Genomic DNA, 27,327 nt, shown 5'->3' on the forward strand with positions numbered 1-27,327 from the left:
CATTAGCGCTGTTAGCATTGGCGCTGTTAGCACTAGCGCTGTTAGCATTAGCGCTGTTAGCATTTGCGCTGTTAGCACTAGCGCCGTTAGCATTAGCGCTGTTAGCATTGGCGCTGTTAGCACTAGCGCCGTTAGCATTTGTGCTGCTAGCATTAACGCTGCTAGATGTAGCCTCGAAGCGAGCAAAGAATGTATTCAGCTCGTTCGCCAGAGACTCATCCGCACTCATCATTTTTATACACTCCTGCTCTTCCAGGCACTGACACATGAAAACGAGGAAGGAAAACCTCTTGGAACATTTACTTATGACCAAGATGGAGAACCCATCCAGACCTACCAACTTCCTGTAAGAAAGTTGTACAGTAACTCACCAAAATATAGAAAGATGGAAATATTTACACATCACTTTTTATTCCGATAATGTTAGCAGTGTTAATATTATTAATAATGTATTATTGGTGTTAGTGTATTGAATGTATTTATATATACTTTACTTTATATATACACTATAATCTTTTGTACTCAAGTTGATAACATTTATTGACACTTTGGCCCTTTAAAACATCTACAGTAATACATCTCCCTCTGGTGGACAAATTAATGTACCACATCTCAAATGCATCTCTAAAGAAAAAGTTCAACATTGTTTCACTGATCTTAGGCCAGTTTTGCTGTTGCTCCACTTAAGAATAATAATAAAAAAAAAAAAAATAGGGGCAAAAATTTGTACAACACTCGAAAAATAGAACATAAATGGTGCCACACTAAGCTTGTAGTCTTCCAGCTTGCATGGAAGGAGAGCCTTCCATAGAATAGCACTTATTAACACTCCAACATCTTATCTCTCAAACCTCATAGAAAATAACTAAAATAATGCTATATTTCTTTTTAGTACAATTGCACATCTACTAAGAAATATTCTGCTCTCACACGTTTCATAAGGAAATCCTACCCGAAGTAACTGAACCTTTACTAAAAATGTAGGCTTTCAGTCAGTGTTTAGGCCTAATCATAGTACAGAGACAGCACAAATTAAAGTAGTTAATAACCTGTTGTTGGCTTCTGACCAGGATTATGTCTCTTTGCTTGTATTACTTGATCTGAGTGCAGCATTTGACAATATAGATCACATCATTTTAGTACATAGACTCAAAAATGTTGGAAATCCTGGCAGTGGATCTAGAACACATACACATACACACACACACACACACACACACACACACACACCTTTCCGTAACACCCTTCCCCATACACAAACAACAAAACATGCCCAAAACTTCAACATCTGGAAAGAGCATCTGCCACTACATTTTCTGAACCCTTTTTATGTTTGATGTCAATATTAAACACTTGTTTAATCAGAGACCAACGCATTAAGCGTTGATTGGCATTAGCCATATTCTGCAAGAACACGAGCGGATTGTGATCAGTGTATATGGTAATGGGGCCCGGAAGACCACCAAGGTACACCTCAAAATGTTGTAACACTAGGAGGAGCGCAAGGGCCTCCTTCTCAATAGTGCTATAGGCCAGTTCAGAGAGAGAGAACTGGTGTTTGCTGAATCAGAAGAGACCAAGAGTCAAATGTGTAACTTTGTGCTTTAAGTCAAAGTAAATGTAATGTGTGTTGTATTTGTCCAGTAGAAAGAAGAACACAAGTATATGTATGTTGGAGAGGAAGCAGTTGTGAAGAAAGATAACAAACTTACACCCATTTTTACACACACTCAAGATAACTGAAACAGAAATATCACAGAAAAACATCTCTGCATACATTTAAAATTGCATTTATTTAAAGATTTTTTTATTTATTTTTTTCTCTCTCAGGAAGTAATAAGTGTTAGGAATGCTGGATGTCAGACAATCTCAGGTTGGAGAGCAAATGTGCAAACATGGCCCTGAAGGTTTCTGTTGCTTACAAAGGCTGTAAGGCAACTGACTGTGGTCATCTACAGAGCAGGTGAAGTCCATTCATTTCACATGCACTGGTGCAGGTGCTGAGACACAATAGACAAATAAAACAAATCTGACTCAATACTCAATACTCTAGTATTCGATGGTGAAATAAATGTCAAAAGAAGTCATTTTTTTTAAACCATTGATGCCCCTATGCTCACCTGTCTGTTGTCCCAACTGGTCAAGCCCACAGTTCCTTCTCCCTGTTAACAACAGAGAGAAATAAATCTTCACGACAGCTGTTTCTTTGGCTCCAGGGGAAGTAGAGGCAGCCTGGCCATCCTGGCACTTGTCCTGCCTCTTGTTTTTATCCTCAGTCTTGCATGGCCGGGGCACACGGTTGCGACGTGGCACCAGGGAGGGGGCAGGCGGAGCTGGGCGCGCAGCTCTGCTCTCTACCTTATGTAAGGTCGCCCTCCTGATGAGCAGCGGTTTGTGGCAGCTCAGGTCATACTGGTGCTGGGAAGCTTCGACCTTGGAGGCACACTGACGGGCTGACGTTAGCCTCTCCAGGTCCTGGTAGAGGACCTCACCCACTTCTGGCCTGGTGTAAAATGTGGAGTTCACCTCACTGTGCTTGTCCTGCACCTTTCCTGGGACTTCCCTGACATGTTTGTGGGGGACATGCAGGGTCACAGCAGGCTTTGGGCTTTTTTGTTTGAGAGCAGCCAGCTTTGGGTGGAGGGCGGGTAGCCTTGAGATGGATGGAGCTGGTGGAGTGTGATCAGCCTTCACACTCACAGCACTGCTCTTGGTGTGTGGCTCTACAACCAGAGAAGGGAACCGAGATTTGCTGCATCGCTGACCTTCATCCAGGAGTCTGCCTGTTGACTTTCCACCATTTTTTACATCCGTGGCCTTCAGCAGTGCCGCTAATGTTATGCCCGTGCCAGATTTTCTCAGGTTTTGAGAGACTTGAGGTTTATATTGCTTCCTCTGGGGCACTCCAGAAATTTCTGGGAAATAGATGCTGCTTCCTCCTCTGTGCGAATTAACGAAATGAAAAGGAGAAATATTTGGGTTGGCCATTGCCTCTGTAGGGCTTTTTTGTGGAGCTGGGATGGTCTTCACATCAGGGAAGAAGTTCTTCTTTGTACTTCCTGTTCCCCTCATGATGATCTCACTGTGGAAAACCAGAAAATATATAAAATCTTTAAATACTTTACAAATAAATATTAAATTATACCTCTAAACTGTGTGTGTTTCGTTCGATGTCGGTCATCGTACATGTGTACACGTTCGTGTTAGTATTATTGTTCATTGTTTACTGGTTGTACTCGTTATGTGTGTTTCTGCCTGTCCCTATGTTCACGCTGCAATGGTTTGTTACATATGAGTGCAGTTACCGTTGATTACTAATCTTTTGTGTCTAATAAATGTCACTACGGTTGAAAATCAGATTGTAACATTCTTAAATGGCTATTTTTATCCCCAACACTTTTTGCAAGTAAAAATGTTAATGTTTCATCTACAAGCAATCTTTCCTTCATTTATTAATTAATTTAAGTAACACACATGTTTTAGTCATCGTGTTTCTAAGGACAGAATCTGAAAACGTTCATGATTATAATCTGAAAACTCCTAAAATTTCACACAATGTCAAAACGCAGCGCAACTGATATTTCGTGAAACGAAAATGAATTTTAATCAAAATACAAAAGTTGTATTACAAATATATCTTAAACTACATTGCTGATACTTTTCGACACCGACAAGTATACAAATGCCATAAATGTGGACGTTCTTCCTTTTAGACCAAGCGCTGATTTAAGTGAACGCACGTGCCATCGATGATAAAAGGGATGCGAATTTAAGGGACATCAGAAACGAATCCCAAACCCAGCACTTTTCAAGAGAAATAATACGCTTTGTATATAAACACACGACGTCTCAATCTAAATAACACATGGAAATTATTTCCTTTATGCATTCTTTTCATATAGACGTTTCCCAGTTTGCCTTAAAGAGGATAGTTAGGCCTACCTTTGATATCGGAGAAATCTATAACTGACAATAATCCAATTTATCCACAGGAAAATGTGAAATAACAATTGTTGAATATCCTTGTAGTTCGTAGTTTGGTTTGTCCAGTTTGCACACTCTGTCAAAATGGTAACCATGACGCCAGTTAAGCCTTTTTATATATCTCCTTCTGTGACGTCACAAACAGCAGGTGTGACGACATAAACACGGCTGTCTCGTTTTAGCATTACTAAAATGTACTACTGGGCTGTGTATTACTGGACCTTTTGATTGATAGTTAGTGTAAGTTAAAATATCTTATTTCCTCTCAAGCGCAGACGTTGCTTCGGCAAAAAGCTCCGGTGTTCTGTCCATTAATATATTAGGCCTATCCAGCTATGCAACTGTTCATCTTATTTGTTTTTGATGCATTTTTTCAATGTATAAACCATTCACATATACACGGTAAATGTGTATAAAATTTCTTGTATTTCTAATATTAATTGAATGTTTTGCCCCCTCAGTCCCTTAACAATATCACATCATTCGAGCTCCGTTCACTTTTTTATGTGGCGCATTATAAGAACCCACATGTAAATCTCCCCATGCTGACAAACCTGTGAGTAACATATTTTCTTCCTCATCTCCCTGATGCTTTTTGTTTAATCTTGCTAGCTATTATTATTATTATTATTAAAATTTATATAGCACCTTTCTCAGACTCAAGGACACTTTACAAGCAGGTATCAGCTGTTATAGTCTCTCACATGCCAATGATTAGTTAACATGCTACCTTAAACTTCAACCTAGATTTTGGCGTTTTTTCTCCTCCTGTAATGGTACATTGGAAATGATTAGATTTCTTTGGCTAAAGCAATGTCTTCATTAAGGCCGATTTCATGTGAACTTGTTTCTTTCTTTTTTTTAATTAAATCTGGCAGACAACCTTAATAATCATAGCTTTTACACTTTGACCAGGTGGCTAAATTCACTAGGTTAGCTAGCTACCCTGAATCATCAAGAATTGATTCAGCAAACAATCAGGATAGATTTTCATTTCGTTTTTGATTCAAACATGTCAGGACAAAATAGCTAAGTAAAGGAAATAGCTAAGTTAGGTAGTTAACCACTCAAAGTAGCTTACTTTAGGTAGATATTGGTCAAAATGCACTCTTAACTAGTTACACCAGCTAGCAGCTGTGATTATGCTGTGATAAACAAATATTGACAATCATAGATTTTAGATTCCTCAAAACAACTATTCTATATTTTGATGACATCTTTGCATGTTCTGGGTCTTCATTTTTACATATGCAGAGCACTAGTGCAGTGAGGAACAAAGTGCATCAAAAATTCTGGTTGTGCACAAGTAACCTGCTAAGGTTTTAGGATTTGACTTTTAAGACAAACAGAAATTTTGATGCAGACAAGAGAGGCATGTCTTGTTTTTAAGAGGCAAATTCTTGCTCTTTTAGAAAGATTCTTATATATTATTGGTATTACAGCTTTTTTGATGTACAGCAATAAAAAAGACCTATTAATTAATAACCAGCTAGAATTTGCTTTAAAATGTAATTTGCTTTGAATAAGAGCACCTGCCAAATGCTGAAAAGCTTAAGATCTGTTCTTGGAATGTATCCTGGACACTGATGTAAACTATCAAAAAATGTATGGGGTTATTCTGCTTTGTTCAGTATTGAAGCGTCTGCAAATTGTTTTTAACTTATTAGTTGCCAAAAAAATAAATGAACAAAAATAAAAAATGGAAAGACACACTGCATCATGTAGGAGCATCTTTAATGGGTATGTTAGTATTTATTCCAGCTCTGAACCCACATATTTAACCAAGCTTGGAAAACTGCATAAAGGAAAGCAAGGCAGAACAGACTGAAAACTGTCAAAATATGCCAACGTTCAGGCAAGCTTTCGGAAGAGAAACTGTCACATAAAGTGATATGGTGAGCCAGTGCATAATGCAAGAAAGAGTGAGGTAACTGGGATTAACAAATGTCTACAAAAATGATTGTAAAACTTCACATTTGAAGCTTTGAAAAGCTAATACGATTAAAGACAGCTCCATATAGTATGATTTTAAGAAAATGAAATATAAAGGATAGAAAAACAACAGGAAAACATTGCAATACATTGTTCTCTGGAATCCCAAATTTACAAATAAAAAAGAAGAAATCTATCAACAATAAAACCATTTGGGAAGCTGTTACATGACGTTATCAGGAGACCTATTCTCTTTTGAATAAATAAGATTAAATTAGATAGAAAAAGGATTCATTGTATACACCAAAGCTTGAATAAGTCTACACTTGTATGCAAAGAGAGAAGAAATTGAAGGTGTCCTAATAAATCCTCACTGGTTCCACAGATCAGAATTGTCAGAACTGGGGCAAGAATGTTTTGGGTGCACCCCCCACACCTTTAAGTTTCCATACCACGGTCTGCTCCTTTTGTGAAGTAGAGCCTTGGAATAAGTTCACTGCGTGTGCTCCTGATATCTGCATGCACAACAGCCTCACGTGGTCTGGGCAAGGTGGGTCACACGTATGTAAGTGCGTCATACAAGGATGTCAGGACACAGCTAAGTGTGGATCCAAATGCAAGAGTTTATTTTCAGTACAGGCGGGAAGGAGTTGTGAGGTAAAATAGAAGGGTAGTCATAAACGGGAAGGGAATGGTGAAGAGGAGAGTCAAGGGCACAGTCCAAAGTCCAAACCAGAAGACAGAATCCGAGGTTGTCTAAGGTACTAAGAGTGAGGCATTGTCTAGGGGAAAAGCAACAGAATCAAGAAACGCTTGCTATACATGAAAATACAATACTTTGTGAGGATACTATCGGAAAAGGGAGGTTATAAAAGAAACCGAAATGAGAGACAGGTGTAATTAATCAGTATTCAGGTGAGGGTGATCTACGTCTGAGCGGAGAAAGGCTAGTGGGCAGGACTTACGCCGATACAGATATACAAAAAAATTAGCCCTTGTATGCCTCAGTTGTGGTTCTCTTCAAAATTGTTACTGTACTATTATTGAACCAATTATATCTTATATGACATTTTATAGCATTACTAACTTTGTTGTGAAGTGTCCTGCTGAATTCCTGGCTAAATCAGTGCTTACGCCCTACTCGTGATATGACTGTAATCGACTTTGACCTGATCTCCTTTTTTAATTTAGTGTAGTCCTTATATCTGCTTGCTTTTCCTTATACTAACCCTAAGATTAATCCTAACCCTGATGCTTCTAAGGTCCTAACATCTTAATTCACTTACAAACAAATACAAACAAGGGGTCTTAGAAACAAATCTGACTGGATTGTTTTGATCAACCACCCCTGTAACTTCTATGTTTCATAGACTTACTGTTATTTAAACCGTTGTTTTTAAACAGTTGTGAGAAACGTTAGCTAACCTACTAATAAGAAAGAAATAGGCTAGTATTCATCATGACTAGAGTATGCATATTTAACATTTTTTAATCTACATGTCTATCATGCTACATGTTTAACATGTTGCTTTTACTTTAGAGGCCAACAACTGATGTTAGTTGAAGCGCTGATGATGCATGGGGCTGCGCTAATACCTTTTCTCACACAATGGACACTTATTAAGTTTAATCTGAATTCAGAATGCACTCATCATGTAGGACAACTTGTCAACCACAAGATTTTTTTTTAATCTAGTTGTATTTAGCTTACATTTGTATTTTGAGCTCTAAAGAAATTAGCTGGATCCAGACCTCAGTGACCTGACAGCTGGCTAACGGCATGACTACACAGTCTGGTTTGGGTCATAAATGCCTGAAACATGACAATGTTCTTAATAATGAGCATCTAAATAACCATCTGCTTATTCAGCACTTTTTCCTTTTTTTTTTTTTTGTCTGCATAGCACAAAGTTAGTACTTAAAACCCAAACACAACACAAAAGTTAAAAGAGAACAGTGCAGTTCTATTGTGTACTGTGTGATGATTATTTTTTATGGTGTAACTGAAGTGATTAACAAAAAAACAAAATTTTATTATCTGAGAAAAGGTCAAAGTAAAAGACTTGTGGATTTAATATTGATTTTGGATTTCTATAAATTAATGTGAAAGGACTAAACTAACACGCACATACAAATCAACCATTTAACAACACTAAACATTAAATTTAAAGTAAATAAGTCTGATTGGTGGCGCTCAACATCATGGGAGTCACCTTGCTCCCCTCCACTCTCCTAACTGGATCCAACAGCAAAGATCAGAGCAGATGTCACATATATAAATATACACTGTCATGGCACGGCCCCCTCCTCCTAGGCTCCTCGCTGTTTGTTTGACGTCACGTGTGTGTGTCTTCATTGCCACACCCCACCCATGTGTCACACCTGTCTCTGGTTATCTCCGTTGTTAATGTGTATATTTAAGGTCCTGGTTAGTTGTTGGTCTTTGTCGGTGTTTGACCCTATATGCACCGTGTCAATGTGCACAAACTGCTTATTGCTTGTTGTGTTTTTTGTCTCATCACTGAGTAGTACTTTGTGCTTTGGTTTCATTTTTGTCATGTTCATTAAACATCTGTGTTTATACAATGACTCGCCTTTGCATCCTGCCTCTGGAAAAAAAAGGTAAGGAAGTGACGTAACCGTCCCAATCCAACCCATGTGAAGGAATTCTTCATAGTAGTGGGCACGCTCCATGCCAGTGCAGAGGGTGAAAGCTCCACTGAGATATTTAGAGAGGGCCTGGAGATCCACGGTCAGACACTGTGGAATCCTGCCTGCCCTTCCTGGCAGTCAGAATGGTGAATCTGGAGTGTTTTACGTAACCGGAATATCGGGACAGTTATGAGGATTATGGCATGGATGAGGACTATGACAACAGTAGTCTCTGGTCAAACGTGGATTCTGACCGCTTTATGTACCCTTCAATGAAGGTGAAGGAGTCCCTCCACGAGGATCCCACTTTTGGGGTTGGAAATGGAATCAGGAAACTCCAATGACGATGAGCCCCTGGAGTCTAAGCCTTCACCCAGAGCACTCTCATCAGCAGTCTCATTCAGAAATACCTCACATTATTTTTAGACGTTTCCACTCGTACGACTGTCCTTCAGCATGACATTGATGTTGATTCTCATTCACCCATTAGACAACACCCATATCACACCAATCCCCAGAAATGTACATTGCTAAATCAAGAAACCAAGTATTTGTTAGAAAATCATCTTGCTATCCCTAGTGTTAGTCCCTGATGTTCCCCATGGTTTCTGGTGCTAAAACCAGATGGCACATACCGCTTCTACACTGACTACAGAAAAATAAATGCAGTTACTGTTTCTGATTCCTTCCCAATGCCTAGAATGGAGGATTGTGTGGATAAGATGGGGTTCAGCTAGATTTGTAAGTAAGCTTGATTTAATTTAGGGATATTAGCAAGCTCCATTAACCTCTCATGCATCTGACATTTTGGCATTTGCTACCCCTGACTGTTTTCTACAATATACGGTAATGCCTTTCGGTCTTAAAATGCTCTTCTACCTTTCAGTGTTTGATGACTATGATTTTAGGTGAGGTGCCTAACTGTGAAGTCTATTTGGATGATGTGGTTGTGTATACTAACACTTGGGAACAACATGTACAGTTGCTTGATCTTGTTTTTAAGAAGCTATTGGATGCCTCCCTTGTGCTTAATCTTGAAAAATGTGATTTTGGTAAGAGTGAGGTTGCCTACTTGGGGAAACTGGTGGGTTGTGGTAGTGTGCGTTGATGCCAAAGTACAAGCAATCAAGTCTTTTCCTGCCCCAGAGACCAAAAGACAACTCCGACGCTTTTTGGGCATGGCAGGTTTTTATCGTTGCTTTTGTAGGAACTTCTCTGATGTTGTTTTACCCCTCACAAATTTGCTTTGTGACACCACCCCTTTTGAATGTTCACAACCCTGTCAAGATGCATTTGACTCAGTGAAAGCTGATTCAGCACTCCTGTTCTAGCAACCCCTGATTTTACTCGTCCTTTTACACTTGAGGTAGATGCCAGTGGTAGTGCAGCCGATGCTGTCCTCCTGCAAGAGGACTCACAAGGTCTAGATCACCCTATTTGTTATTTTTCTAGAAAGTTTGTGAAACATCAGCTGGCCTATAGCACTATTGAGAAGGAGGCCCTTGCGCTCCTCCTAGTGTTACAACATTTTGAGGTGTACCTTCGTGGTCATCCGTACCCCATCACCATATACACTGATGACAATCCGCTCGTGTTCTTGCAGAATATGGCTAATGCCAATCTACGCTTAATGCGTTGGTCTCTGATCATCCAAGTGTTTAATATTGACATCAAACATAAAAAGGGTTCAGAAAATGTAGCGGCAGATGCTCTTTCCAGATGTTGTCGGTTTGGGCATGTTTTGTTGTTTGTGTGCTGGAACATCCTCTGGAAGTCCACGCTTATGGGGAGGGGTGTTACGGAGAGATGTGTGTGTGTGTGTGTGTGTGTGTGTGTGTGTGTGTGTGTGTGTGTGTGTGTGTTTGTATGTGTATGTGTTCTAGATCCACTGCCAGGATTTCCAACCTGATTGAGACTCCGCCCCTTTCCTTAGCGGGTTTCTCAGCTAACTGTGTCGACCATTTAAAGTCCACTCCCAGGAGACAGGGAGTGACTGCCAATTTTGTTGGGTGTGCATTTTGTCTATGTTTTTATGTTAGGTAGGTTTCTTGTGTTGCTAGGATTAGTTAGTGTGTATTTTTATTTAATTAGTGTGGGTTTGGTTTGTTAATTTGGCTTGGGTCACTCCTGAAGACATTTGCACCAGCATGATTGATTGTTGGTTTGTTTGTTTGTTTGTTTATGAAGCATAACCTTTGTAAAATACACTGAAAAACACCCTCCATTTGTGCTTCTGTTTGTTTTGTTGCTGCTCACTTTGTCACAACTTCCATTATATTAGCCATTTGTATTTCTTTTTCCTTGTTATGGCCTCACAGCCTAGACAGGGTCGTAACAGCTCCAAGATCTTTAACAATTAGAGAAGATGTGATTTGCAGACCATTGATGTTCACTGAGTAGTTAGAGAGTAAGGACCTAGCTGTCTCTGGGCCTAATAAATGCACCTCTGTTTTGTCAGGATTAAGTAAGAGAAAGTACCTCAACATCCAATGTCTGATGTCCTTTATGCATTTGTCAATAATACTAAGCTGATATAGGTCCCGTAGTTTGGCTAAGAAATATAGCTAAGTATCATCTGCATAGCAATGAAAACTAGAACAGTGTTTATGTATAATGTCACCTAGAGGTAGCATATATATAAAGAAAAAAGCAAAGGCCCTAGATCATTGTGGGACACCATAACTAACATTGTTATATGCTGAGAAGTCTCCATTTATGTTAACAAACTGGTAGCGACCAGCTAGATAAGATTTAAATAAGGAAAGGGCTATTCCCCTAATCCCAACAACATTTTTGAGTCTATGTAGTAAAATGATGTGATCTATAGTGTCAAATGCTGCACTCAGATCAAGTAATACAAGCAAAGAGACATAATCCTGGTCAGAAGCCAACAACAGGTTATTAACTACTTTAATTAGTGCGGTCTCTGTACTATGATTAGGCCTAAACCCTGACTGAAAGCCTACATTTTTCTGATTCTGATTCAGATATGACCTTAGCTGCTGAGCTACAGCTTTTTTCTAGGATCTTGGAAGTAAATGAAAGATTTGAGATTGGCCTGTAGTTTGACAGCTCACATGGGTCAAGGTTAGATTTTTGGATAAGTGGTCTAATTACTGCTAATTTGAATGGTTTAGGAACATAGCCAATGTTCAAGGAGGAGGTTCTTAAATTTAGTAAATGTTCAGTTACTTCGGATAGGATTTCCTTAAGAAACGTGTGAGGGCAGAGTTTTTCTAAGTAGATGTGCAATTGTACTAAAAAGGAATACAGTATTATTTTGGTTATTTTCTATGAGGTTTGAGAGATAGGATGTTGGAGTGTTAATAAGTGCTTTTCTATGGAAGGCTCTCCTTCCATGCAAGCTGGAAGACTACAAGCTTAGTGTGGCACCATTTATGGGCTATTTCTCAAGTGTTGTTCAAATTTTTGCCCCTAATTTTTTTTTATTCTTAAGTGGAGCAGCAGCAAAACTGGCCTAAGATCAGAGAAACAATGTTGAACTTTTTCTTTGGAGATGCATTTGGGATGTGGTACATTAATTTGTCCACCAGAGGGAGCTGTATTACTGTAGATGTTTTAAAGGGCCAAAGTGTCAATAAATGTTATCAACTTGAGTACAAAAGATTATAGTGTATATATAAAGTAAAGTATATATAAATACATGAAATACACTAACACCAATAATACATTATTAATAATATTAACACTGCTAACATTATTGGAATAAAAAGTGATGTGTAAATATTTCCATCTTTCTATATTTTGGTGAGTTACTGTACAACTTTCTTACAGGAAGTTGCTAGGTCTGGATGGGTTCTCCATCTTGGTCATAAGTAAATGTTCCAAGAGGTTTTCCTTCCTCGTTTTCATGCGTCAGTGCCTGGAAGAGCAGGAGTGTATAAAAATGATGAGTGCGGATGACTGATGAGTGCGGATGAGTCTCTGGCGAACGAGCTGAATACATTCTTTGCTCGCTTCGAGGCTACATCTAGCAGCGCTAATGCTAGCAGCACAAATGCTAACGGCGCTAGTGCTAACAGCGCCAATGCTAACAGCGCTAATGCTAACAGCGCTAATGCTAACGGCGCTAGTGCTAACAGCGCCAATGCTAACAGCGCTAATGCTAACGGCGCTAGTGCTAATGGCACTATCGGCGCAGCCAATGGCACATGCGCGGTGCCCACCATAGAACAGCGCCCTCTCATCATCACGGAGAGTGACGTGAGGAGAGTGTTTAAAAGGGTGAATACCAGGAAGGCGATGGGACCAGACGGTATCTGCGGGAGGGTCCTCAAAGCCTGCGCAGATCAGCTAGCCCCGATTTACCGACATCTTCAATCTCTCCCTGACGCTCGGTATTGTCCGTCCAGCTTCAAGCGGTCCACCATCGTCCCCGTCCCGAAGAAACCTCGACCCTCCTCCGACCTCAATGACTACCGCCCTGTCGCCCTCACATCAGTCGTGATGAAGTGCTTTGAAAAGCTAGTCAGAGACTTCATCACATCTTCATTGCCAGCCTCCATGGACCCACTGCAGTTTGCATATTGCCACAACCGCTCCACTGACGATGCGATTGAACATCTGCTCCACACTACACTGACTCACCTGGACGAAGGGAGGGGAAATTATGTTAAAATGCTATTTGTCGACTACAGTTCAGCATTCAACACTATCATCCCCTCCCTACTCACTACTAAGTTGGGAAATCTAGGACTGCATACATCCCTGTGCGACTCGATCTCCAACTTCCTAACAGACAGACCACAATCAGTACGGGTGGGCAACTGCTCCTCAACCACCCTCACCCTCAGCACTGGAGCTCCTCAGGGTTGTGTCCTAAGCCCCCTGCTCTACTCACTGTACACCTACGACTGCACAGCCACTTCCAGCTCTAACATCATTGTCAAGTTTGCTGACGACACCGTTGTCGTGGGTCTGATCTCGGACAACGACGAGAGGGCCTACCTGGAGGAGATTAAACACCTGGAAAACTGGTGCCAGGAAAAGAATCTCCTCCTAAACGTCAGTAAGACAAAGGAGCTGATCGTGGATTGCAGCAAGAAGCAGGAGCGGCACTACCAACCTGTGAGGATCAGTGGGACCACGGTGGAGAGAGTAGATAGTTTCAGGTACCTTGGTGTTCACATCTCGCAGGACCTGTCCTGGTCCCGCCATACCAGCTCCCTGGCAAAGAAGGCTCGTCAGCGTCTTTACCACCTCAGACGCCTAAGGGACTTCAGATTGCCCTCCAAGGTACTGCGGAACTTCTACACCTGCACTATCGAGAGCATCCTCACGGGGAACATCACAGTCTGGTTTGGGAATAGCACCAAGCAGGACAGACAAGCACTCCAAAGGGTAGTGCGTTCAGCAGAGCGCATCACTCACTCGGAACTTCCTGACCTGCAGACCATCTACTACAAGCGGTGCCAGACCAAGGCCAGGAAAATTGTGAAGGACCCCATCCATCCCAACAATACACTCTTCTCTCTGTCGAGGTCAGGGAGGCGCTTCCGCTCCCTGAAGACCAAGACAGAGAGGCTGAAGAGGAGCTTCTTCCCACAGGCCATTCGGGCCCTGAATCAGGGAAACTGATAAACTGTGGGGACCACAGCGCCGTTAGCATTAGCGCTGTTAGCACTAGCGCTGTTAGCACTAGCGCCGTTAGCATTAGCGCTGTTAGCATTGGCGCTGTTAACACTAGCGCCATTAGCATTTGTGCTGCTAGCATTAGCGCTGCTAGATGTAGCCTCGAAGCGAGCAAAGAATGTATAAGGACTCTGATCCTTGTTTGGAGTCATTATTTCTAACTACTGGTTTCTCTATGTTTATGATTGCAAACACACACACACACACAAGGAAGAGGATCCAATTGCAAGAGGTTTTATTAGGGAAATCAAACAGATCAGAGGGGTCAGGCAGGTATTCGTAGTCCTGTTGATTCAAGGTCCATAACATGGGGCAGAGTCCAGGGGTGTCTAGGGCTCAGGCAGAAGTCGAAAACCGGAAAGACAAAACCATAACTGAACCATTTGGTATGCAAAATAAGGTTGGCAATACTTCATGACGTGAGTGTGAGGGAGGGGAGCTTAAGTAAGGGAGCAGTGATGAGAGAAACAATGATCAGGTGTGTGCTAGTATTCCAGTAAACCAGATTGGAGGCGTGTGTGGGAAGAGGTAGGCGTGGCAGTGCAGGGCTGAGCGTGATTCCTGGGGTTTGTAACACTCTGTCTCTCTGTGATGATCTTAGCTCATGTCTGGGCAGCTACAGGAGAGTGTGAGAGAAAGTCAGCTCCTGAAACAATGCCTGAGATACACAGAGGCCTTCACACATCCTACATACCAGATCCAAGGTACACTCTGCACTGTGGGACTGATGGGGCCTTTCATTTTTGTCAAACTACTCTTGCTAAATTATTTTCAATGTGAAAAACCAAATATAGATGTAACATATATCTATAACAACCTTGTAACCTGCTGCTAAAGATTTGTCTTCTTTTAATACCCTGTACATAATTGTTTGCATAATTGGTTGACAAAAATATAAGAAGCTCCTGATGTGGTTTTATCAGCACTGGAGCAGCATATGTTGGAGATTCTTCAACTGAAACCAACACTGCTGGAGACCATCAGGAGGACCCAGGACCTGTACAGACATCTGCAGGGCGCTGAGCGAGGTGCACACACCAGTCCTACAACACGGGGACACAATCCAGAATTAGCCAAGCTATCCTCATTTACTAAAAATGTTCACTTGCGGAACCTGAAAAATCATGTTTTCCATTTCCACTTGAGAGTAGATGAAGATGGTGGTGAGTGTAATGATTTAATTAAGGTGTAACAAATGACTTCAGTAGAAAGATAATGACTTAATAGAATTTGTACAGTTACACCTGCAAGCTGTTTTAAGTGGCACCATTTAATGAAAGGTTGTCAGAAAACAGATGCACATTACAGAAATGACTGGAGGTGTGGAAGGTATACTTTTAATAACCTCTTTACCGTTACACATTGTTGTTTTGTTGTTTTGTGTTGTGTATTCATGTCACATTAATGCACTCTTGTTCATCTTGCTCTCGTAGCTTCAGTAAAGAAGGACCATTCTGGAAGGAACAGTGGCAGTGTGTGCCAGAGCAGCTTCAGACCAGCGATCAAAGCGTCGGTCTGCTGCTCAGATCCTGCCCAGCCCTGCCTCTCCTCCAGGGCCCATGTTCATGGCCTCCACGTCCTGGTTCCACGTGAGATCTATGACACGCTGCTGGAACAGATGTGTGAGGGGAGGGGTCTGATCAGTCACGCAAGCGAACTGATCCAGCAACGCCTGCAGACCCACAGCTGACATCACATGCAGGTCCACGTGAGCCCAAGCACGCGACACACAGATTCAATTGGTTAATCGTCACATTTCATGGATAATTTTCACTGAGCTGATTTTCCTATTTCAAATGGACAATTTGTCACTGACTGTGAGGATTATTGAAGGATAAAGAGGCCCAGCGGAGGGCGAGTGGGGAATATTCATCCTTCATGTCTGTTTCAGCCAGTGGACCAGAACTTGCTCAGAAGCCTCTTAGACATCATCAGTGTCACTCAGACAACTCTAGAAGAGGCCAGTAAACTGTTGACATCTTTATCAGATGTCTCTAAAGAACAGAACCACGACAGAGTAGGAGTTATTTACCACTTTTTGCATCTTTCATAAGTACCACACCAGTAAGAAGTGAAATTCATTTAGCTGTTAGCTAAGTCTATTTACTGGAAGAACTTCATATTGGACTAAATTATGTTTTATTGATTGACACATACGAATAATATGATTATTTTGGATTTTTGCACATTTGTAAATTATTTATTTATTTATTTTTCTTTAGTTCTGCCATCATGAAAACCTCAAAATGAAGAACAAGCTGAAGAAACCAAAAGTAGAGAAATCATATAAGATGAATAAGATGCTTTCAAAGGCTGTCAAAACATTACAGCGATTCAAACATTGAGCAACACTGTTCTATGGTGGGCCCCGCGCATGTGCCATTGTCACAAAGCAAATTTGTGAGGGGTAAAACAACATCAGAGAAGTTCCTACAAAAGCAACGATAAAAACCCGCCATGCCCAAAAAGCGTCGGAGTTGTCTTTTCGTCTCTGGGGCAGGAAAAGACTTGATTGCTTGTACTTTGGCATCAAGAGGACGCACACTACCACAACCCACCAGTTTCCCCAAGTAGGCAACCTCACTCTTACCAAAATCACATTTTTCAAGATTAAGCGCAATGGAGGCATCCAATAGCTTCTTAAAAACAAGATCAAGCAACTGTACATGTTGTTCCCAAGTTTTGGTATACACAACCACATCATCCAAATAGACTTCAGAGTTAGGCATGTCATCAAAATCTTAATCATCAAACGCTGAAAGGTAGAAGGGCATTTTAAGACTGAAAGGCATTATCGTATATTGTAGAAAACAGTCAGGGGTAGCAAATGCCAAAATGTCAGATGCAAGAGAGGTTAATGGAGCTTGCTAATAACCCTAAAGTAAATCAAGCTTACTTACAAATCTAGCTGAACCCCATCTTATCCACGCAATCCTCCATTCTAGGCATTGGGAAGGAACCAGAAACAATAACTGCATTTATTTTTCTGTAGTCAGTGCAGAAGCCGTATGTGCCATCTGGTTTTAGCACCAGAAAGCATGGGGAACACCAGGCACTAACACTAGGGATAGCAAGATGATTTTCTAACAAATACTTGGTTTCTTGATTTAGCAATGTACATTTCTGGGGATTGGTATGATATGGGTGTTGTCTAATGGGTGAATGAGAATCAACATCAATGTCATGCTGAAGGACAGTCGTACGAGTGGGAACGTCTGAAAATAATGTGAGGTATTTCTGAATGAGACTGCTGATGAAGAGTGCTCTGGGTGAAGGCTTAGACTCCAGGGGCTCATCGTCATTGGAGTTTCCTGATTCCATTTCCAACCCCAAAAGTGGGATCCTCGTGGAGGGACTCCTTCACCTTCATTGAAGGGTACATAAAGCGATCGGAATCCACGTCTGACCGGAGACTACTGTTGTCATAGTCCTCATCCATGCCATAATCCTCATAACTGTCCCGATATTCCGGTTACGTAAAACCCTGCAGATTTACCATTCTGAATTCCAGGAAGGGCAAGCACGATTCCACAGAGTCTGACCATGGATCTCCAGGCCCTCCCTAAATATCCCAGTGGCGCTCTCACCCTCTGCACTGGCATGGAGCATGCCCACTACTATGAAGAGTTCCTTCACATGGGCTGGACTGGGACGGTTACATCACTTCTTTGCCTTTTTCCAGAGGCAGGATGCAAAGGTGAGTCATTGTATAAACACAGATGTTTAATGAACATGACAAAAATGAAACCAAAACACAAAGTACTACTCAGTGATGAGACAAAAACACAACAAACAATAAGCAATTTGTGCACGTTGACACAGTGCATATAGGGTCAAACACCGACAAAGACCAACAACTAACCAGGACCTTAAATATACACATTAACAAGGGAGATAACCAGAGACAGGTATGACACATGGGTGGGGTGTGGCAATGAAGACACACACACGTGACGTCAAACAAACAGCGAGGAGTCTAGGAGGAGGGGGCCGTGCCATGACAGTGTATATTTATATATGTGACATCTGCTATAATCTTTGACGTGGGATCCAGTCAGGAGAGTGGAGGGGAGCAAGGTGACTCCCATGATGCTGTGTGCCTGTCACGTCTACAGACCAGAGCATTCCCCATTTCCCAGGCAACCTAGTAACTTCCGGGGTTTTGTCATTCTCTATGGTTCCCTGTCTCCTCCCCTTTGTCTCCCAACTGTTTCTAATTTATCCCTGATTATAGTCTTATAAAAAATAAAACCGTTCCTATGTATCTTGTTTGACAGTTATTGTTTCTCCTCGCTTATGGTTAGCTTTTGTTTCTCCTTGTGCCTTCGTTGATATGTGTTTGATAATATGTCTCTCTTGGTTGTTGGTTAGTTCTCGTCGGTCTTTGTTTCGCTTTGTTTTGGTTAGAGTGTGTTTGTCTTTCATTGTGTTTGTGATAAGAACCTGTGTTACACCTAGCTCCTTGCTCCTGTTTTGTTTGTTTACATCTCATTTGTGCTCTCCCTCTGTGTTTGCCGTCTACGCTGCCTTTCCCGTAAATGCTTACCCGGTATTGCTGTCTGTCTTTGATTTTGTTTTGCTTGCCTGAACGTTGGCATATTTTGACAATTTTCAGTCTGTTCTGCCTTGCTTTCCTTTATGCAGTTTTCCATGCTTGGTTAAATATGTGGCTTCAGAGCTGGAATAAATAATAACATACCCATTAAAGATGCTCCTACATGCTGCAGTGTGTCTTTCCATTTTTTATTTTTGTTCATTTATTTTTTTTGGCAACTAATAAGTTAAAAACAATTTGCAGACACTTCAATACTGAACAAAGCAGAATATCCCGATACATGTTTTGATAGTTTACATCAGTGTCCAGGATACATTCCAAGAACAGATCTTAAGCTTTACAGCTTTTACAGGCACTCTTATTCAAAGCAAATTACATTTTAAAGCAAATTCTAGCTGGTTATTCATTAATAGGTCTTTGTTATTGCTGTACATCAAAAAAGCTGTAATACCAATAATATACAAGAATCTTTCTAAAAGAGCAAGAATTTGCCTCTCAAAAACAAGACATGCCTCTCTTGTCTCTTGTGCACAACCAGAATTTTTGATGCACTTTGTTCCTCACTGCACTAGTGGTCTGCCTATGTAAAAATGAAGACCCAGAACATGCAAAGATGTAATCAAAATAAAGAATAGTTGTTTTGAGGAATCTAAAATCTATGATTGTCAATATTTGTTTATCACAGCATAATCACAGCTGCTAGCTAGTGTAACTAGTTAAGAGTGCATTTTGACCAATATCTACCTAAAGTAAGCTACTTTGAGTGGTTAAGTACCTAACCTAGCTGTTTCCTTTACTTAGCTATTTTGTCCTGACATGTTTGAATCAAAACAAAATGAAAATCTATCCTGATTGTTTGCTAAATCAATTCTTGATGATTCAGGGTAGCTAGCTAACCTAGTGAATTTAGCCACCTGGTCAAAGTGTAAAAGCCATGATTATTAAGGTTGTCTGCCAGATTTAATTAAAAAAAAGAAAGAAACAAGTTCACATGAAATGGGCCTTAATGAAGACATTGCTTTAGCCAAAGAAATCTAATCATTTCCAATGTACCATTACAGGAGGAGAAAAAACACCAAAATCTAGGTTGAAGTTTAAGGTAGCATGTTAACTAATCATCGGCATGTGAGTGACTATAACAGCTGATACCTGCTTGTAAAGTGTTCTTGAGTCTGAGAAAGGTGCTATATAAATGTTAATAATAATAATAATTATAATAATAATAATAATAATAATAATAATAATAATAATAATAGCTAGCAAGATGAAACAAAAAGCATCAGGGAGATGAGGAAGAAAATATGTTATTTGCAGGTTTGTCAGCATGGGGAGATTTACATGTGGGTTCTTACAACAATGCGCCACATAAAAAAGTGAACAGAGCTCGAATGATGTGATATTGTTAAGGGACTGAGGGGGCAAAACATTCAATTAATATTACAAATACAAGAAATTTTATACACATTTACCGTGTATATGTGAATGGTTTATACATTGAAAAAATGCATCAAAAACAAATAAGATGAACAGTTGCATAGCTGGATAGGCCTAATATATTAATGGACAGAACACAGGACCTTTTTGCCGAAGCAACCTCTGCGCTTGAGAGGAAATAAGATATTTTAACTTACACTAACTATCAATCAAAAGGTCCAGTAATACACAGTCCAGAAGTACATTTTAGTAATGGTAAAACGAGACAGCCGTGTTTATGTCGTCACACCTGGTGTTTGTGACGTCACAGAAGCAGATATATAAAAAGGCTTAACTGGCGTCATGGTTACCATTTTGACAGTGCGCACACTGGACAAACCAAACTACGAACTACAAGGATATTCAACAATTGTTATTTCACATTTTCCTGTGGATAAATTGGATTATTGTCAGTTATAGATTTCTCCGATATCAAAGGTAGGCCTAACTATCCTCTTTAAGGCAAACTGGGAAACGTCTATATGAAAAGAATGCATAAAGGAAATAATTTCCATGTGTTATTTAGATTGAGACGTCGTGTGTTTATATACAAAGCGTATTATTTCTCTTGAAAAGTGCTGGGTTTTGGATTCGTTTCTGATATCCCTTAAATTCGCATCCCTTTCATCATCGATGGCACGTGCGTTCACTTAAATCAGCGCTTGGTCTAAAAGGAAGAACATCCACATTTATGGCGTTTGTATACTTGTCGGCGTCAAAAAGTATCAGCAATGTAGTTTAAGATATATTTGTAATACAACTTTTGTATTTTGATTAAAATTCATTTTCGTTTCACAAAATATCAGTTGCGCTGCGTTTTGACATTGTGTGAAATTATAGGCGTTTTCAGATTATAATCATGAACATTTTCAGATTCTGTCATTAGAAACACGATGACTAAAACATGTGTGTTACTTAAATTAATTAATAAATGAAGGAAAGATTGCTTGTAGATGAAACATTAACATTTTTACTTTCAAAAAGTGTTGGGGATAAAAATAGCCATTTAGGAATGTTACAATCTGATTTTCAACCGTAGTGACATGTAGCATCCTCATCATAATTTACGCATATGCCCGTGAACAAATTAAAATTGTTACTTTTGTGCTGATCATCTTAAGAGAATATTGAATAGATTAAGAAAAGTGTCACGGCCCGCGTCCTGCAGGGCAAGGAGCAGGACTCACAGACCTCTCTCGTCCCAGAAAAACATATATTAGACACAAAAGATTAGTAATCAACGGTAACTGCACTCATATGTAACAAACCATTGCAGCGTGAACATAGGGACAGGCAGAAACACACATAACGAGTACAACCAGTAAACAATGAACAATAACACTAACACGAACGTGTACACATGTACGATGACCGACATCGAACGAAACACACACAGTTTAGAGGTATAATTTAATATTTATTTGTAAAGTATTTAAAGATTTTATATATTTTCTGGTTTTCCACAGTGAGATCATCATGAGGGGAACAGGAAGTACAAAGAAGAACTTCTTCCCTGATGTGAAGACCATCCCAGCTCCACAAAAAAGCCCTACAGAGGCAATGGCCAACCCAAAAATTTCTCCTTTTCATTTCGTTAATTCGCACAGAGGAGGAAGCAGCATCTATTTCCCAGAAATTTCTGGAGTGCCCCAGAGGAAGCAATATAAACCTCAAGTCTCTCAAAACCTGAGAAAATCTGGCATGGGCACAACATTATCGGCAGTGCTGAAGGCCACGGATGTAAAAAATGGTGGAAAGTCAACAGGCAGACTCCTGGATGAAGGTCAGCGATTCAGCAAATCTCGGTTCCCTTCTCTGGTTGTAGAGCCACACACCAAGAGCAGTGCTGTGAGTGTGAAGGCTGATCACACTCCACCAGCTCCATCCATCTCAAGGCTACCCGCCCTCCACCCAAAGCTGGCTGCTCTCAAACAAAAAAGCCCAAAGCCTGCTGTGACCCTGCATGTCCCCCACAAACATGTCAGGGAAGTCCCAGGAAAGGTGCAGGACAAGCACAGTGAGGTGAACTCCACATTTTACACCAGGCCAGAAGTGGGTGAGGTCCTCTACCAGGACCTGGAGAGGCTAACGTCAGCCCGTCAGTGTGCCTCCAAGGTCGAAGCTTCCCAGCACCAGTATGACCTGAGCTGCCACAAACCGCTGCTCATCAGGAGGGCGACCTTACATAAGGTAGAGAGCAGAGCTGCGCGCCCAGCTCCGCATGCCCCCTCTCTGGTGCCACGTCGCAACCGTGTGCCCCGGCCATGCAAGACTGAGGATAAAAACAAGAGGCAGGACAAGTGCCAGGATGGCCAGGCTGCCTCTACTTCCCCTGGAGCCAAAGAAACATCTGTCGTGAAGATTTATTTCTCTCTGTTGTTAACAGGGAGAAGGAACTGTGGGCTTGACCAGTTGGGACAACAGACAGGTGAGCATAGGGGACCTCGCATCAATGGGTTAAAAAAAATGACTTCGTTTGACATTTATTTCACCATCGAATACTAGAGTATTGAGTATTGAGTCAGATTTGTTTTATTTGTCTGTTGTGTCTCAGCACCTGCACCAGTGCATGTGAAATGAATGGACTTCACCTGCTCTGTAGATGACCACAGTCAGTTGCCTTACAGCCTTTGTAAGCAACAGAAACCTTCAGGGCCATGTTTGCACATTTGCTCTCCAACCTGAGATTGTCTGACATCCAGCATTCCTGACACTTATTACTTCCTGAGAAAAAAAAAAAAAAAAATTTAAATAAATGCAATTTTAAATGTATGCAGAGATGTTTTTCTGTGATATTTCTGTTTCAGTTATCTTGAGTGTGTGTAAAAATGGGTGTACGTTTGTTATCTTTCTTCACAACTGCTTCCTCTCCAACATACATATACTTGTGTTCTTCTTTATACTGGACAAATACAACACACATTACATTTACTTTGACTTAAAGCACAAAGTTACACATCTGACTCTTGGTCTCTTCTGATTCAGCAAACACCAGTTCTCTTCTGCTGGTTGATAATCAGGGAAAGAAAAACTTTATCAGATATGTAATGAGTTATGTTTTACAAAGTCACAAATGACACCAAACATAATTACCCAAAGCTGATTTTAAAGACTGCATAGACCTATAGAACATTATGTAAATGACCACATTACTTAAAATAAGTAATACAATTAGAAAAGAAGTAAGTTATAGATAACTGTCTCTAAGCCCCATTAACCAAATTAGTATTTTAATACTGGTTTTTGAAAAAGGGAAAAAAAAAATAGTACACTAGAAATTGCCAAATCTTGCAGCTGTGAAAGTCAAAGGCTGTCACTCTTTGGTGGTAGTGGAACTGATTTAGCATTATGGGAAAATTCATAGATATAGTATTCATACGTTCTCTGTATGAGTGAGCATTTAAACCCCATTAAAAGTAGGACTTCAATACAAATATATTTAAAAAAAAAAACTGGCACAGTAGAGTTTTTTCAAATTTGATCTGATAGCTAAGTGCCTTCAATCTTTTTTTTTTTTTTTTTCAGTCTGATTTTTCAGCACTGGAGATATGTACAATATTGCACTAGTGCTAAGTGCTGTTTTAGCTGGCAGTCAAGCTGTATGATAAACCTCTGAGAAACCAGGCAACCGCGGGCTGGTCAGGTCCTCCAACACCTGAAGCCATGCTGGCAGCCTCACCCAATCACATGGCCCATACACCAGTGAGCTCATCACGGAGGATGAATTTACAGGTCAGTGCTGATGTCATATTCAACTGTTTATAACCTGTTCATGACAAGCTATAATCATTGTTTTTTCTTACACACACACACACACACACACACACACACACACCCACATTTATGGAAGTATGTATGTATTATAGGCATGTATGTACTAAATTAGTATTGCTGTAATAAACTTTTTAAGCATATTGTCAATACATCAATTCATTTACTTAATACTCATCATAGACCTCATATGCACCAAATACTTAAATTCAATCTCCAACCCCCCCGCTCCAATTGAATTTGCTTCATTGTACTTCATTGAACTGTTACTAAAGCAGTGTTAAAGTGGCATTAATGCTATACTAAAGCTATTCTAAAACTATACTATAGTTATACTAAAAAAATACTAAAGCAGTAGTAAATTAGTACTGCAGTAGCATCAACATGTCCCATGTTTTCATAAAATGTTTACTTTCTGCTGCATTCTGTGTTTACTACGGACAAAGCATCACTATCACTTGTTTTAATGATGTATTGTTTGTTTGTTTAGCTCATGCCTTTGCATTGCTCTACTGGTGGCTGGGAACAGCATGGCACAGCCTGACCTCTGGAATCTCTCTGCTTGATGTTTTTCTGCTCAGCAGGTAAGTTTGTGTTTGTGCATATGAATGTGTGTACATGGGTGTGTATGCGCATGTTTGTGTTTGTGAATACAACTCTGTACTCTGCATTGCTATGTTCTCCCTCTGTCTCTCCACAGACACACTGCATATGTGAGGAAGGCTATCTTCCTCTTCCTCCTCTTGCTGCTTTTCGGTGAGTCTGCATTTCTGAGTCACTACATATCAAATCATCTCATGTCCGAGCTCCTGTGTGGGGAAAAAAAACATTTGTACTCAACACACAAAAGACACAATGACAGAAACGCACATGTAACGATGCAGTGTAAGCTGACAGGTCTGCTGGTAGCAGTTAGGAAATGACAGCAGATATATTGGTAAGAAATGTTTTGATAACTGGCATGTTAGTGACATGTGTAGCTGACAGGGACTCTCTCTCTCTCTCTCTCTCTCTCTCTCTCTCTCTCTCTCTCTCTCTCTCTCTCTCTCTCTCTCTCGCTCTCTCTCTCCAGCCTGGGGCCTACCCTGTTAAGTGTTGGGCATTCCGTGGTCCCCAAAGATTACTCACATTACCTTGGAACACATCCCTCATAACTTGTCATCCACTGGACACATCAACATTGCTCCCAAGGACTTCACCGTTCATGTGAGTCGTGAAAAACACACACACACACCCGCACACACACACACACACACAACACCAAATTATTTAATTAATAAGTTGCCCTGTCATCTCGTGATAGAGCTGCTCCTTTTTAAGGGGTTCCAGGATGTAATGTTTTCACATTTCAAGTTCAAGTTCAAGTTCGGTTTATTCGTCACATACATAGTCATACACAGTATAACACGCAGTGAAATGGTGGAGAGTGCTCTGTCTAAACTGAGGAAGAGAAACAGGGGTGCATAGAGAAAAAAAAATATATATATGCAGATAAATATATATATTCTATGTATGTAGAAAAATATATTAACAATGTATGTACAATATATGTATGTTATGATTATATACACAATGTACAATGTATATGGTTCGGTATATATGTACACAATCTACAGAATGTACAGATCCATTTTGTATAATACCATATCTACAGTTGTTGTGTAACAGGGTAATTGAGTATAAGGGGTGGTGAACAGCGCCCTCTCATCATCACGGAGAGTGACGTGAGGAGAGTGTTTAAAAGGGTGAATACCAGGAAGGCGATGGGACCAGACGGTATCTGTGGGAGGGTCCTCAAAGCCTGCGCAGATCAGCTAGCCCCGATTTACCGACATCTTCAATCTCTCCCTGACGCTCGGTATTGTCCGTCCAGCTTCAAGCGGTCCACCATCGTCCCCGTCCCGAAGAAACCTCGACCCTCCTCCGACCTCAATGACTACCGCCCTGTCGCCCTCACATCAGTCGTGATGAAGTGCTTTGAAAAGCTAGTCAGAGACTTCATCACATCTTCATTGCCAGCCTCCATGGACCCACTGCAGTTTGCATATTGCCACAACCGCTCCACTGACGATGCGATTGCACATCTGCTCCACACTACACTGACTCACCTGGACGAAGGGAGGGGAAATTATGTTAAAATGCTATGTGTCGACTACAGTTCAGCATTTAACACTATCATCCCCTCCCTACTCACTACTAAGTTGGGAGATCTAGGACTGCATACATCCCTGTGCGACTGGATCTCCAAATTCCTAACAGACAGACCACAATCAGTACGGGTGGGCAACTGCTCCTCAACCACCCTCACCCTCAGCACTGGAGCTCCTCAGGGTTGTGTCCTAAGCCCCCTGCTCTACTCACTGTACACCTACGACTGCACAGCCACTTCCAGCTCTAACATCATTGTCAAGTTTGCTGACGACACCGTTGTCGTGGGTCTGATCTCGGACAACGACGAGAGGGCCTACCTGGAGGAGATTAAACACCTGGAAAACTGGTGCCAGGAAAAGAATCTCCTCCTAAACGTCAGTAAGACAAAGGAGCTGATCGTGGATTGCAGCAAGAAGCAGGAGCGGCACTACCAACCTGTGAGGATCAGTGGGACCACGGTGGAGAGAGTAGATAGTTTCAGGTACCTTGGTGTTCACATCTCGCAGGACCTGTCTTGGTCCCGCCATACCAGCTCCCTGGCAAAGAAGGCTCGTCAGCGTCTTTACCACCTCAGACGCCTAAGGGACTTCAGACTGCTCTCCAAGGTACTGCGGAACTTCTACACCTGCACTATCGAGAGCATCCTCACAGGGAACATCACAGTCTGGTTTGGGAATAGCACCAAGCAGGACAGACAAGCACTCCAAAGGGTAGCGCGTTCAGCAGAGCGCATCACTCACTCGGAACTTCCTGACCTGCAGACCATCTACTACAAGCGGTGCCAGACCAAGGCCAGGAAAATTGTGAAGGACCCCACCCATCCCAACAATACACTCTTCTCTCTGTTGAGGTCAGGGAGGAGCTTCCGCTCCCTGAAGACCAAGACAGAGAGGCTGAAGAGGAGCTTCTTCCCACAGGCCATTCGGGCCCTGAATCAGGGAAACTGATAAACTGTGGGGACCACAGCGCCGTTAGCATTAGCGCTGTTAGCACTAGCGCTGTTAGCACTAGCGCTGTTAGCACTAGCGCCGTTAGCATTAGCGCTGTTAGCATTGGCGCTGTTAGCACTGGCGCCGTTAGCATTTGTGCTGCTAGCATTAGCGCTGCTAGATGTAGCCTCGAAGCGAGCAAAGAATGTATAAGGACTCTGATCCTTG

The 27,327-nt window shown here is 41.2% G+C and overlaps 1 long non-coding RNA gene and 1 pseudogene across 1 annotated transcript; both read left to right on the plus strand.

Moving 5' to 3' along the window:
• The window catches only part of LOC145652840 (NACHT, LRR and PYD domains-containing protein 12-like), a 362,627-nt pseudogene that overhangs the window by 38,730 nt on the left and 296,570 nt on the right, over positions 1–27,327 (plus strand).
• On the plus strand, positions 24,514–25,195 carry LOC145652858 (uncharacterized). Its single transcript, XR_014119128.1, has 3 exons — positions 24,514–24,603; positions 24,720–24,775; positions 25,092–25,195. It is a non-coding gene; the product is annotated as an uncharacterized LOC145652858 (long non-coding RNA).

The sequence above is a fragment of the Electrophorus electricus genome, chromosome 21 (assembly GCF_041902795.1).
Source record: "Electrophorus electricus isolate QZ-2024a chromosome 21, ASM4190279v1, whole genome shotgun sequence".
In the NCBI taxonomy this organism is placed as follows: domain Eukaryota; kingdom Metazoa; phylum Chordata; class Actinopteri; order Gymnotiformes; family Gymnotidae; genus Electrophorus; species Electrophorus electricus.